Raw genomic sequence first — 11,650 nt, 5'->3', positions numbered from 1 at the left:
ATCAACAATCAGGAGGCACATTCAAGGGACATGTTTTCAGCTTTTCTGACACGTTTTTCTCTGTGCCATTAATTTGGTCCGCCAAATTCATTGGGAAGCAAGAGAAATAGCCAAAAGCCCACGCAGCTTTGTTCCCCTCTGATAAGATTTAGGAATCATTCTCAGACTTCTGGACATCTGGCTTATGCTTGGAGAGATCAAGCACACAGAACGAGTGAACACAAAACTGGCACATAAACTTGAATGTCTCAGTCCGGGGTTGGGAGTTAGAGTCCAGGTTCCAACCACTTTGCGTAATTCCTGCACCATGGGCCTCTGCGATGACTACGTAAAGTGAGGATGGGGTTACATCAAAGTTAGAAGACCTCCATGAGGCAGTCCTTAGATTCTGGAAGCTGGCGGTTTTCATCGGGCTGTTTGGAAAAGCTTCCAGACTGCCTAATGCAGTGGAAGTATCTCTGGAGGTAGTAGTGAAATGAGATTATTCAGGTAGGGAAAAACTTTCTAAAAATTATTTATATGAAATAAAGAGTGGGAAGAGCTTTAGAAGTCATCTGGCTTACCTCCCTAGCTGCTGTGTAAACTCCTCTACGGCATCTCTGGAGTCATTATTCACTGTCTGCTTGAAAACCTTCATGACAGGGAACGCACTTGAATACCCATTTAGGCAGTAGCCCTTTGAGGCATATTTGCATACGCCCACACACATCTGTAATCTTCTAGGAACATCCCCTTCTGTGTGGTAGCCAAGTGACCTTTTCCTTCTAGCTATTATTATATGAAATTTCTCTATTTTAATACAAAAGTGCAATGTTAGACTAGAGCCTTGGCTTTAAGGACATTTCGGTCTAGTGGGAGAATTTAGACACAGGAGACACACATACACACACACTGGGAGGAATAACCATGGATGTTTCAGGGAAGAGATACTTTGTGAACTTAGTCTTAAAGTGTGAGTTGAATTTGGAAAGACTTTCTCAAGAATGGCCTAGACAAAGAGCAAAGTGCTATTACCTTTGATAGAGTAAAGGGAAAATAATTCATTAGGGTTCATGTTACTTGCTTAAGGACCTTGTTTCCCAGAAGGCAACTGTGGGAAGCTTTCTATTAAAAAACTTTCTTTGGAAATGTAGATTCTTGCGCCTTCTGATTTTTTTTTTCCCCAAAGATGATGTAAGTAGTTCTCTTTTTAACAGAAGGTTCCTACTAAATTGTAGTTCCTGTTCCCAGAGCCATTTTAAACTGAATAGAAGAAAGGAAGTAAACGGAGTTCCAGAAAGCAACCTAAAACTATACCCATTTTGAAAAAAAAAAATATCCAAAGGAGATATTTTTAAAGCTACTTTTATTCAGACTTTTTTTAAAAAAAGAATCAACAGAAAGGCAAGTCACCCAGATGTTGTCCTACAGTATACAAATGCCACCTAAGAGAGAGAACATAGACATACTTGAATAGCAGAGCTCTGAAGTCTGAGGCTGTCAGTTTGCCTTCTCTGAATGTACCTTCTGGGTTACCCACTGCCTGAATATAAGCACCTTCGTTCACCTTCCCCAGTCCTGCTCTGGGACCTGCTCTGTCTCTCGCGTTTGCTCACTGGGCAGAAGAGGGATATGGTCAGGGGCTAAGCCACAGGACAGAAGGCTGCCTCTTCCCCCACTGGCTCACAAGAGAACTGGCCAGCTCACTTCCCCTTCTGATGTTTCTCTTCCTGTGTGCATAGTGGAGCCTAGTATCCTCACTGCCCTTCTTCATTCCACAGAAATGAGTGTGTATTTGCGAGTGTGCTTTGTGACAAGGACGAAAAGGAGATCAGTTCTTGTCCTCTCCAGGCAAAGCTCAGCATCACCTTTCCTTCCATTGCAGCGGCACCAACACCGGTGGGATAAAGAGCAGCTTTCTCAGCGCTGGCTTGTGTATTGCAGAGTGAGAACAAAATCTTGGGCTAAGCGAGTCACAGCCCCGTGCTGGCTCACGTCCTTACCTTCCTCCTAGCGGCCAGAGCAACAGGGCTAGTTGTCAGATCCTTGCATGTGCCCTGGGCGGGGGTGGAAACCCCAACCTTGACCTAGAAGGATGACACATGAATCAAATGAGCTACCCAGCCAGGTCGTCAAATGCTATATTTCTGCTGTGTTCTTCCCCAAACTGCCCACCCCACCTTCCTCGGCCTTGCCCTGGCTTCCCTATCACCTTTCTCTGCCTCTTTCTCCATAACTCTCGTTACCATCAAATACAGAGTTTCTCGACCTTGGCACTATGGATGTTTGGGGGTAATTCTTTGTTTTCAGGAATCACCCTGTGCATTGTAGGGTGTTTAGCAGCATCCCTAGCTTCTACCCACTAAATACTAGCGACCTCCTCCCTCCTCCCCGGCTGTGACAGCCAAAAATGTCTCCAGACATTGCAAAATATCTTCAGACATTGCCAAATGTCTCATGGGAGGAAAAACCACCCCCCGTTGAGAACCACTGATCTAACACAATATGTGTCTTACCTATATATTTGTTTATTGTCCCTTCTTCCCCTACCACTAGAATATAACCTCCGTGAGAAGAGACATTTTTGCTTCTCTTTTTCACTGCTGTCGTGAAAGCACGCAGACTAGAGTTCAGTGCACAGCTGGTGCTCAACAAATATTTAATGAATGAGTGAATAAATAAAATGGGCTCCTACCCTGTTCCTCTGTGCTCATTCAGCTCTCATCACCCTGACCTTTCTTCCGCCTCTTGTATGTCCTGAGCTCGCTCTCACCTTCCCACCTTTTTCTTTTAGTTCCCGCTCCTGGAAAGCTCAACCCACAGGTTATCATGCGCTGGACCTGAGCTTGATACGCAGGCCTCTGCTCATGTGTCAATGCTCCGAGAGCCCTTCCCTGACCACTTTATCCACCGTGACCTTCCCTGCTGGCCAGAGTTCCTCTCTATCATGTTACTCGATTTAGTTTCTTTATTACATGTCTCTCTGACAGGAACTTGTTCATTTACATGGGGAAGTTGTTTTTTCTCTTGGATGTCTTCTGAGCACTGCCCTCATCTGCTTTGTTCCTCACAGCTTCCTCACTGTCTAGAACAGTTCCAGACCCATAGTCAGTGTGATCATTGAACAAAAAAGCCTGCCTCCCAATATTTCAGCGTGAAAGAGATTCTCAACAGAGGAGTTAAGGGTTATGTTTGTCAGGGTTCAGCTGCAAAGAACAGACTCCACTTTAGCTAGTTTAAATGGACAGGGATTCATTACAGTGTGTGGGTCACAGAGCCATTGAGGAGGCAGAGGAGACAACCTCCAGGCTGTGGACCCTGAGAAAGAATATATCCACCAAGGACCGTTTGTGGTTAACTGGGCCCAAATTCATAATCAGAGTCTAGCAGCCATTGTTGACAGAGGCCTCTCACGCATGCTGCGTTTCAGGAAAAAGCTATAGGCCGAGCCTTCAGCCTCCTGACCCGTGTTCCTGTGGTCTGAGTCAACCCTTATAAAGGAGTTCCTAGTATTATCTTTTGACCCATGGCCAAGACCAGCCTGTCCAATCAGAACAGTGCAGCTATTTCCCTACATCTACGGTGACCAATCAGAGTGGCTACATAACAACCGACCAGAATATGCGAAGTCAACACATCAGGTGGATGCTATTTGGACCAATCAGACTGTGCAGATCTGGAAACCTCACTTTCATAAAAATGGATCAGGTGGGAACCAGGGCAGGAACTTTCTTTATAGAAAATAGCCTCCCCTTTGTCTCAGAGGAGCACGCTTTAGGTTTCCACCAGAGGCTGCATTTTTTTTTTTTTTTTTGGTTTGCACATTGTTCACCTGAATAAAGTTTCTCCTTTTGCCATACCCCAGGCTGGGGACTCCTGTTGACATTAGATTGGTGGCACCGAACTTCGGTTGACACGGTTTGAGCTTTTAAGAACAACCTTGAAAGGTACACTGTGGCCGGACCCCCGAGGGAGACGCTGCTCTTCAGTTGGGACACTGCGGGCTGGTTTGGGAAGCCACAGGGCCGGCTGCTGGCTCGGACGCCACGCCACCTCTGCCAGGATCAGAAAGCTAGCTTGAGAACGAAGGCTGCACTCTCAGAAGCTGTCCAGATCAGGAAACTGCCCCAGAAAACCCGGACACCGCCTCACCACTGTCAGCCCGCAGAGAGAGCCAAACAGTGAAGCGTGTGCTCTAGCGGACTTGACCTTCCAGCTGTCGCGCCAGGACTTCTGATGAATGGGAGAAATTAAAACCAAATCCCTGCTGCTAGGATGTGGCTTTCAGCTCTCAGTCTGCCCCCCAGGAGGCACGTTGGATGGAAGGAGATTAGAATGGACGCAAAGAGCCACTCCACCACACACATGTGTGGTAGTAGATAGTGATTTAAAAAGAAAAGGTAAATGGATCTTTAAGTTCATATCTGCCATGTAGTCAAGAGTCTCTTATATATAGTACTGATTGGTAGCATTCCTACAATTTCAGGATAAGTACTTTTCCCTAAAGATGCAATAGTGTGTTTGTGACTGAATGGCATCACCGGTCCTAAAGCATCACTCTCAGACGAACCGAGCTCAATAAAGCCATGATCGGAGATCTCCTGGAGGGTGGAACTCCTTATAACTTACAGCTCTACCAGAAAAGAGAGATCGCTCGGCCTGGGCACTATTTTGCATAGCTGGCCTTGTGCATTGATTTCCAACTTAGGGCGGTGGTTATTAAACTCAGGTCTTTAGGAAAGGCTTAAATGGGATAGAATCTCAAACTGAGAATTTTTGTATTGCCTAAGAAGGAATCTGTTACTTGATTTCATTTTTATTATTTGAAATCTATAAAGGCTTATTTATTTGAATGAATCTATTTATTTTAATAAAATATACTGTATACATTACATCATATCACATAATGCAAGTGTGTGTATGTATATATACATTTAAATATTTTTTTTACTTAATGCATTTTATTGGAAGAATAAAATTCACAAATTCTATTTATTCTTAACTTTACATCTGCATGCTTTTTAATATTTAAAAAACTCATTGGAATGAAAGATGTTGGTTTATCTGGTTTACATACTTAAAAATCTAACTTTAAATAAAATCAATGTGACAAGATAATTGGGGAGCTCGACTAAAAGTATAGAGATACAAAAAAACCACACAAAGATTAGAATATGCTTTTAAGAATGTGATTTTTATCAAGTTTAGGAGACTTCAAACTCTCTACAATGGCTACATTCCTCAATTCTCACTCAAGATAGCTTAAGGATTTCTTCCATTCTTTCTCCACAGTTTCCTTTGTGAAGGACTTTTTAAATAGCTACTTTTAAAAAATGTTATTTATTTATTTTTAGAGAAAGGGGAAGGGAGGGAGAACAAGAGGGAGAGAAACATCAGTGTGAAAGAGAAACATTGATCAGTTACCAAAACTGAAACCCAGGCATATGCCCTGCGGGGAATCAAACCAGCAACCTTTTGCTTCATGGGACAATGCCCAGCCAACTGAGCCACACAGGTCAGGGCTAAATAGCTACTTTATATTGAGTACTTTCTGTGTGCTAGGCCTTGAACACTCATTTAATCCTCATAGCTTCCATATGAGGCAAGGATATTATTTCTTTTATGCCAAAAGGAACACTAAAGCTCAGAGAAATTGCTTGTTCACAGATGCCTGGCTAGGAAGAGGCACAGCTAGTAGAATTAGACATTAGGATTTGACCTCTTACCCTGTCAACTTCAAAGCTTACTCCTTCGTCTGCAACATTTATTTATTCACTCATGCGTTCATTCATTCATTCAGTTAGTGTTCTCAAGTGCGTCCTATGGGCCAAGCATGTGCTGTTTGCTGGGATTAAAATGATGAGCAGAAATAAGAGCATCATTCATGCCTGTATGAAGCTGGGGATCTCTACTGCCGCTAGGTTGATTGCTTATTCAGGATTTATAGATGAGGATTAACTTCCTGCGGACACAGACAGGAATGGAAAGATACCACCCCGCCTTTTTTTATGTAGGAGATGACCATTTTATAAATATTCCCACGTGAGAGAATATTAAAATTGATTACCAGCCCCAAGTTGTGTATGTATGCTTAGAGTCCTGGGTGACTTCAAGATTAATGAAGCACAGAAGTTAATGAGAGAGGCTGAAACCAAAGATATCCCTAGTGAGAAAAATAAGGTTTATCGGTTTTTTACATGAAGCGGAAGCAATGGCAGAAATTGAGTTTTTGTCAGGAAGGCTCTACTGGGGTGGCCAAAAAGTGCGTATGGGTTTTTTTTTTTTTCATAAAATAAAGGACACATTTTTCATTTTCACCAATAGCTTTATTGATTTGGATATTTTGAGTATGTTGGCTGTCTCCTGAATGGTATAACATTGATTTTTTTTTTCAATAAATGTCTCAATTTGATTGCTATCAACTTCAACTTGTCTACCCAACTGTGGAGTATCATCCAGCCAGAAATCTCCAGCACAAAACTTCACAAACCACGTTTGGGCAGTCACAGCACCTTTTCCATACACTGCACAAACCTGCTTTTTGCCTTTTGGTTGCATTTTTACCTTTCTTGAAATAATAAACCATAATATGCCAAAAATGTGTATTTTTCTTCCATATTCAATATTAAAATAGCTGCATAAAAATTCACTCATTTTGATAAGTTTTTAAAAAATTCATGCTGATATGACAGCTGTCACAATACATTCTAACAAAATTGTTTCAAATGAAGCTAAAGACAACTAAGTACTACTGGAACCATCTTACAGAAAAAAACAAATGAACTTTGGGGCAAACCCAATAGTATTTAAGACATGGTTTAATAATGTCTCCGGGGTGCTGGCACCCGCAGTGCAATGGCCGACATTGCTAGTTCCTGAGCAAAGGCACTGACCTCACCAGCCATCAGCTATAAATGACAGACTCTATCGTGTGTGTCAGGACCTCAGTGCTGAAGAAGGGCCAGTGGGCTGTGTACTGTCAGCTTAATTAACAGACAGGGCTATTCTTCATTGCCATACACTGAAATAGGCTTGCTTCTATTAGTAGATATTTCACTTTTGTCTCTTCAAATAGAAACACAGGTATAGGGAACATTTCGGTTTCTACTTGACCATAGAAGACAACAGCCCCAGGGCAGTGGTGAGTGGCTGGTGTTTAGTCTCCCTCCGGGGAAGCAGTTTGGAGGGGCGATGCCTCTGGGGCCCTGGAAATAGCGTGCCTTGTCTAATGGGGTAGTGGTTACTCAGCTCCTGCTGGCAGTTGCCATGAGAGAGGGTCCAGTGGTGCCAGATGTTCTTTTTTTAAGGGAGAATCCAGAAATATGGACTTTTCTGCCAATCACCTGCTATTTAAGTCTAGCAACTGATTCAAAGTTCAAAACAAACTCTTGGGTCAACATTTTTAATAGGGTGACCGCTCATCCAGTTTTGTCTGGGACTGAGGGGTTTCCTGGGACATGGGTCTTTTGATGCTAAAACAGGGAGAGTCCCAGGCAAACTGGGATAGTGGGTCCTTCCAGAACGTGGAAGATAAAGAAAACTTTGTAGGCTGAAGAAAGTCTACAGGTGGTCAGTGTTTGCCTTCACCTGATGAATAGGGCAGCAAACTAGAACAGGGTTCACACAGTCACATTTTCAGGGGAAGGGAAGATATATGACTGACAGAGGACTATGTGTGTACGTGGACCAGAGCATAGTCAATTGTTCCTTTCTGCTCTCCACACAGTCCATAGCTGATGGCTGCAGCCAGGTTAGAATCTATTGTCATCAACTGGCTGCAGTGCTAGAGGTTTCTCTTTTACAGCTTCCCATCTTAAAATGTGTTCATCCATGGAACACACTGGGGAGAGAGCCCTGCGTTGGACAGTAAGAGATTCAGAGGGCGAAAGAGGCTGAGTTCTCTGAAATGATGTAAACAATCGAAAGAAATGTTGGAAGGTTAACTGGAAGTATCTTGGACTGGGCTATTTTTATTCTACTTAAATTTTACTTTTTACTTTTTTATTTATATGAGAGAGAGAGAGAGAAATATTGATTAGTTGTTCCACTTATTTATGCATTCATTGAGTGATTTTTGTGTTTGCCCTGAACAGGGATCGAACCCACCACCTTAATGTATCAGGACAATGCTCTAACTACCAGGGCCTACTTACGTTTTGTACTTGTAACTATAAAGATTTATTTTTCACAAGCATTTTCTTAAAAGTAAAGATTTGTCTTCATAGAATATTACCAGGGGGAGAAAGTTTAAACACTGTGTAGTCCAAGTCTTGTGATGCAAAGTTGGGCAAGTTGAAGCCCACTGTCCCATAGCTACTTAGTAGCAGAATGGTGCAACTTGGACCTGTTTGGAATGGGGTGGGCGGCCAATAGTGTGATAAGGGCAGGCAACTCAGCTCCTGTAAGATGCATTTCCAGCAATTAAAGTTTTATGACACAGAGGGACATAACCATTAAAATCTAAAAACAGAAGTTATTGCATACTCTGCCTTTTGTGTACAAAATTAAATGATGATGAATCGCTGAATGCTCATATTGTTGAAACTCCATGCAAATGGATGAAATGAAGGACAGAAAAGATCAAAAAGGAACCTCCTCTACCCAAAAGGCTACTAGGTTGTATCTGGGCCATTTCATGTGGGCAGAAGACATTCAGACTAAAAACTTATGATTTGAAAAACATAGACAATGGAGTCTAAAAAAGCCTATTCAACCATCATTATATATGGCATATATTTAGCTTCATTCTTCAGCTATAATTGCGTCCTTTCTTCATGACAGAAGTCAGAGAGTGAACTTTGTGATGAGGGTGTGCCACCAGGTATGTAGGGAACAACTAAAAGCAAGATTGATTTATACCTTATTACATTTGCATTATGCACCATTCATAGAGCTTACTGGTCATACTTGCACTCACACAGAGGTACCATTAAGGTCCAAAGACTCACAAATTACTTGTTCGAATAATTAGAATCCTCCTTGCTTCCTTTTGAGCCAAAATGAAATACATGGTTCACCTCCTCACCGGTTTGTGTAAATTCCTAGGAATCTTAGCAGAGTGGGATAGAAGCAATGAACCAATAGCATGATTGCCACACTAGCAGACTAACCTAGTTTCCTTGCAGGGTCCTAGAAGCTCCTAGAGGCTGGAGATCTGCATGCACATTGACTTTATTGTGGGTGGATTGCATGTAGTTGCAGGCCCCTTAAACATAATCTTGGAAAAATAGTTCAGGGTCAGAATGATCTGATATGAGAGGCCAGCACTTAACAGAGTTTATGATTAACAACCAGGCACACAGCTGCTTTAGCACTTACCAGTGGGAAGGGAGAGTCATGATAATTCTTGATATCCATTTGGGAGTCCACGGTATAGGAACAGGAGTCAAGAAAACACAACATCAAACATTGTCTTGTTGTCCAGGCCAGATTCCCTTCCAGGACAAATCTCTGAGGGGGCAGCCTGGGCATTCTATTTCAGAGGCAAAATAGAGTGTGTTCTAAGAGGGATACTACTGTTGTATTGTGTTTATATGTGTGTTCAAACTTAAGTTTACAAACATTTATTATCTCACAGAATTTCTGAGCATCAAGGATCTGGGAGTGGCTTGACTGGGTGGTTCTGGCTTAGGGTCTCTCAGGAAGTTGTAGTCAAAGTGTCAGCCAGAGTTACAGTTGGCTCAAGTGGGGCTTGCAGGTCTACTTCCAAGATGGCGCATCATCGACTTAAATGGCTCATTCACACGGCTGTTGGCTGGAGGCCTCAGTTCCTCCCACTTTGCCTTCAGCCTGTCTGTGGGCCTGCTTGAGTGTCTGCACAAGTCACCGAGCTTCCTTCAAAGTGAACCATCCAAGGGAGAAGGTGGGACTGTAATGAACGTGGATTTCAGAATTGGATTTTTGAGATTTCCAGAGTCATGTACCACTAAATTGCTGCATTTCCTCGTGCCCCTAACGGTCACTATAGTTGAGGGTAGTATGGACTTTCCAAGGGCAACTCACTTGCTTTAATGTGGGAAGGAAATGAGCCCACATTAGAAGAAGTGGAAGGTGGGAGCTGAAGCCAGGAGATGCCTTTTAAATAAATGACTGTTATACTGCTGCTGAAAGTAGTGGTAAATTATCCTTTTAACATTTGGGATGGAAGGATTTGCGCAACTGTTTAGCTCAAACCTTGCATTTTAAAGATGGCCCCTGAGGGCATGAGAAGTGAAATTCTACACAAACGTTTCAGAGCATTTTCATTTGAAAGAGTTATCACCTTCAATTAACCTTTGTTGTGGTAGGTTTTTACAGTAGAGCATAGATAAGCCATCTCTGGGCTTTCCAAGCTGTTGTGAACAAAGACAGGACAGTGGCTGGCAAGGAAAGAAGCAGAAATTTGATTCTCAGCAACCTTTGAGTCATGTGAATCTGAATGCAGAAATAGGATCAAGATTCTTCCCCACATGGGATGATGGGTTGTTGGGAAATTGTAAAGAAAGTTTCTTCTTTGGGGCTTCAAAGCTCTTAGAAAAAGTATAATGGAAAATCTCCGGCAACTTGTTTATTAGCTGTGCTAAGATCCATTTCCTCTTCTGTCAAATGAGGAAACGGATCTTCTAGGATTTTTGTAGCAATCTTGTAGGACTTTTGTGATGATTAGAAATAATGCAAGCCCCGGTTGGTGTGACTCAGTTGATTAAGTGTTGGCCTGTGAACTAAAGGGTCGCCGGTTCGATTCCCAGGCAGGGCACATGCTTGTGTTGCAGGCCAGTAAGGGGCGCATGAGAGGCAACCACACATTCATGTTTCTCTCCCTCTCTTCCCCTCTCTAAAAAATAAATAAATAAAATCTTTAAATAAAACTGTCATTTTAAAAAAAGGAAATAATGCATACTAAGTGGGTGCTTGATAAATGGTAGCTGATTTTTTCTTTATTATCATTATTTTTTTTCTTTAAGGCATTCCTCTCATAACCAATATGCACTTATTCGTACCTAAGAGAACCCTTGTCCCATTGGTTCTCAAAGCCACATTGAGATATTTGAAAGATGATAGTGGGGGAGGGGGAGAGTCTTCTGTCCACCGCAGCCTTGTGAGTTTCTATTTTTTCTGAGATTGCTTGCAGCAGAATTGCCTGGCTGTTAAAAAACTGACTCTTGGATTTTGCCACAGGCCTTCTAAGTCAGTATGTCTGGGGGTGGAACCTGTAATCTGCATGTTGAGCAAGCTGCCCAGATGAGTCTCGTGCCCACTGAGGCTGGGGAATCACTACACAGGTGTTTGGAGCCCTTATGCGGCTGAGTGGGGGCAAGGCATTAAACTGATCTTAACCATAATTTTCAAAAAAAAATTTTATTATGCATCCCCCCCAATAAAACCTTTTCTATAATGTAATATTAATGTTTGCATGTTTATATGTATACATTTATTCATAAATTATAGGTACTACTAGACTAGTATATCATATACATTATAAAACAAAGTGGAATATTTAAAAAGAAGAGATAAGTATTTTATGTAAACATTTTAATATTTTCTTCCCATATCCCAGCGGGTCATGTGATATACCCTTGTGTGCCCCACCTAACCTAGAGTCTGCTGGCTAAACCAAAGTCGTCACTATGTGATGATTAAATCACTTGTTAAGCAAACATTTGCAGAGTTCCTTCCAAGCATCGGGTCTGTT

Source organism: Pteronotus mesoamericanus, unplaced genomic scaffold (genome assembly GCF_021234165.1).
Source record: "Pteronotus mesoamericanus isolate MK-2021 breed Mesoamerican mustached bat unplaced genomic scaffold, CSHL_Meso_final scaffold_1186, whole genome shotgun sequence".
Classification (NCBI taxonomy): Eukaryota; Metazoa; Chordata; class Mammalia; order Chiroptera; family Mormoopidae; genus Pteronotus; species Pteronotus mesoamericanus.
The sequence above is the reverse complement of the archived record's forward strand: the minus strand, read 5'-3'. Positions refer to the sequence as shown.